Below are 3,329 nucleotides of genomic sequence, written 5' to 3'. Positions count from 1 at the left end.
GTTTATTTTTGTACTCCCTCCCACCTCCCAGGTAGTTCCCTCCACACAAAAAAATCGAACCAACCAATCTCTACTCCTAATGGAGCAGTTGGTAGTCTTCGCCGGTCAATTTTCGTCCCACCACTTTCGTCCGGTTTTTTCGTAGGTTAACTGTCGTAGATTTTTTTCGTCGCCTCCCCCACTTCATCGGTATATTTTCACTTCACCCTCTCACACAACGAAAAAAACTGAACGGATCAGAACTTTCCATACTGACGCAAATTATTTAGTAATGTCTTTATGTAAAAGAATCAATCACAATCAATCTCTAAAGATCAAATCTAAATTAATTAATCTTTATAACGTTTGTTTCCTTTTGAATCACGTCCGTAACTTTCCTTCCTTGTTTGGGCAGAAACTGTTTGGTAGCAGAGATTAGGAAGCTTCCTATGAGTGTAGTAATAGGAAGTATTCTTTTTCTTGATGATTCGTTTCCATGCATGATGATAGTAAATTATGCCAACATTCACCACTATTTATCAATGTCATCAATCGTATCCATTTCTACCAGTTTTAAGGGAATCTGCTCGCTATGTCTTTTTTAAGGGGATCCGCTCGCTAAGTCGTCGTCGCATGTTATTTTCACAAACAATCTCTACTCCTAATGGAGCAGTTAGTAGCCTCGTATGGTTTATTTTTGTCCTCCTTCCACCTCCCCTGGTTTTTTTTCATCCTCTCTCCCACCTCCCAATTTTGTTGGTTTTTTTGTCGGTTTTTACTCGCCCCCTCCCACCTCCCAATTTCGTCCGGTTTTTATTTGTCCCACCCCCTCGTACTGGTTCTTTTTCTCTCCACTCTTTCCTTGCAAACCAATAATTTCCTAACATACAAAAGATCACGAATCTATCTTTCCTTACCCGAACCAATCGCGCCCTACATCAGTGCATTTCTTTATTAAGAAAACTAACACGTAAATCTTAACACATTGCAAACAAATCCCATTATGGACCTAATTAATTTATTATGGAATCTATACATGGTCGCATTGGTTCTTTTTCTCTTCACTCTTTTCTTGCAAACCACTAATTTCCTAACATACAAAAGATCACGAATCTATCTTTCCTTATCCGAATCAACCGATCCCTACATCAGTGCATTTCTTTATTAAGAAAACTAACACGTAAATCTTAACGCATTGTAAAGAAATCCCGTTATGGACCTAATTAATTTATTATGGAATCTGTACGTGGTCGCATCTCTCCCCTCGTGAAAAAATCGCATCCATCTCCCGTTAAAAAGGAAAAGAGAACATGAACGATCAATCCCACACCCTGCATCTCAGTAGCAAAAAATCGCCCCCGCCTCTGCTACTGCGCCTCGTCGTGTGCCCGGCTCGACCCATGCCTCGCCTGCATGGCTGGACGCCACCGTCTCCACCGCCACGTACAAGAAAACGGTGGGTAGAACCATCCATTCAAATCGCACACCCTCACCCTCCTCCGCAATCCCTAGCCCCGCATCACCCTATCGCTTTCTCGCCTCTCTTTCCCCTCGATGTAGATGGTGTCGAGCGGCGGCCTCGAGCACCGGCAGTGCCGCCCTCTCTATCTTCGCTGCGTCGAGAGATGGGCCGAGGCTATCGTCGGTTCGCCGCCCACGATTGGGCCGCCTCCGGTTGTCGCGCACCACCGGCTCCACCTAACGTGCCCGACCCTCTCCGCTTTCGACCTTTCAGTGACCACATCCCTCCGCGCCTCCATCCATCATCCACAAGGCCACTCCCTGCACCCACCCTCCTAAATTCTCCATACCGGCGGACAATCACCGAAGATCCAAGTTGGCCCGATATCAATTTTCTTACATGCTTTCTTTATCAGTTGGTGATGGGAATGGGTTTCAATTTCTCTCTTTGACTGTGGATTCGCAGGCAAGAAGCGCTTCTACATGCATCCTCCTGTCGGTCCCTAAAGTACCAAGGTAAATGGTTGATGTTGCGTTTTTCTAGGATGATATATGTTGGCTCTGTTCCGGTTCATCCGAGCAGTTTGGTGACTAATTTACTGATAATTTAATTATATTAATTAAATGAGTCGGGTGTATCGTCGTGCATTTATCTTGCCAGTAATGTTCTGTGATGCTCTGATGCACTTTGGGAATTGGTTATCTTGTCTTCAGTGCAGAACATTTGTTTATTAATACATGAGAAGAATCCTTGTTACTACCTTGAACCTGTTTTATAACCCATATTGTTATGCACTAGCGCGTGTGCGTGTGAAATAGATGGATTATGGTCCCGTACCCAATAAGATGGATATGCGTGTGTGTTAGAGAGAGAGAGAGAGAGGGAGAGGGGGAGAGAGAGTGAGGAGGAGGGAGGGAGAGAGTGTGTGTGAGAATTTGATGGTAAAAAGGTCGTCAATGTCACTTGATATGTATGAGAATATTAAATATAATATTAACATAATTGATATTGAACTCTTAAAGTTAATGTGGCCCCGTTGCAACACACGGGTGTTCTTCTAGTTTTAATAGTAGTATAGATATAGATATAGATTTTTTTCCTTCTCTCAAAAACCGTGATAAATCGCTAATGGTTTTTTCTGGTTTTCCGCCGCATAATATGAAAATAAAATAAAAGTGCTTGAAAGAGGATTCAAACCTAGGTCTATGCAATACCTATTGAGCCTAATAACCAACTAAGCCACCTTTTGTTGTTGTCTATTGTAGGTAAACAATGTTATTTGAACCTTTCTTATTTCTGCCATATCAGAAAATAAATAAAGTTTGGCTTGGTAACTTTGGCATGATCAGCATGATAATTAGGGTATGAGCAACATGATAACTATATCATGATAAGGCTGATAACTACAGTACGAGAAGGTTAAGGCATGAGGAAGTATGGTAATTTAACACATAAATTACCGATGTAAATGTTTAAAAAACTTTTTTCCATTGGATGAAAGATACCATGGTGTTTAAAACGTAAGATATTAGTTATCAAATCTGTGATGTATACATTATCATGCTTTTTACATAGAAACTACCGGGTGTATATTTTTCAACAATAAAAATTCAGGTCAAAAATTATAATGGCGTTTGTATGTGAGTTATCAGCTTAGTATGTGTCTATTAACAAGCTATTTACATTTAAATTACCGGGGTTGCCCCCCCCCCTCCGCCACAGACGTCAAATTATCAAGTCTGCGATGTGTGAGTTATCATGTTATTTGCAGAAGAGTTATCGTGGTATGGTTCAACAACTCCTCCCACCCTACCCCCGCCGATAAAGTTATCAGGATTGGGTACATAATTTATCATTTCTACGATGTGTGACTTATCATGTTATTTGC

Source organism: Triticum dicoccoides, chromosome 1B, assembly GCF_002162155.2.
Source record: "Triticum dicoccoides isolate Atlit2015 ecotype Zavitan chromosome 1B, WEW_v2.0, whole genome shotgun sequence".
Taxonomy (NCBI): domain Eukaryota; kingdom Viridiplantae; phylum Streptophyta; class Magnoliopsida; order Poales; family Poaceae; genus Triticum; species Triticum dicoccoides.
The sequence above is the reverse complement of the archived record's forward strand: the minus strand, read 5'-3'. Positions refer to the sequence as shown.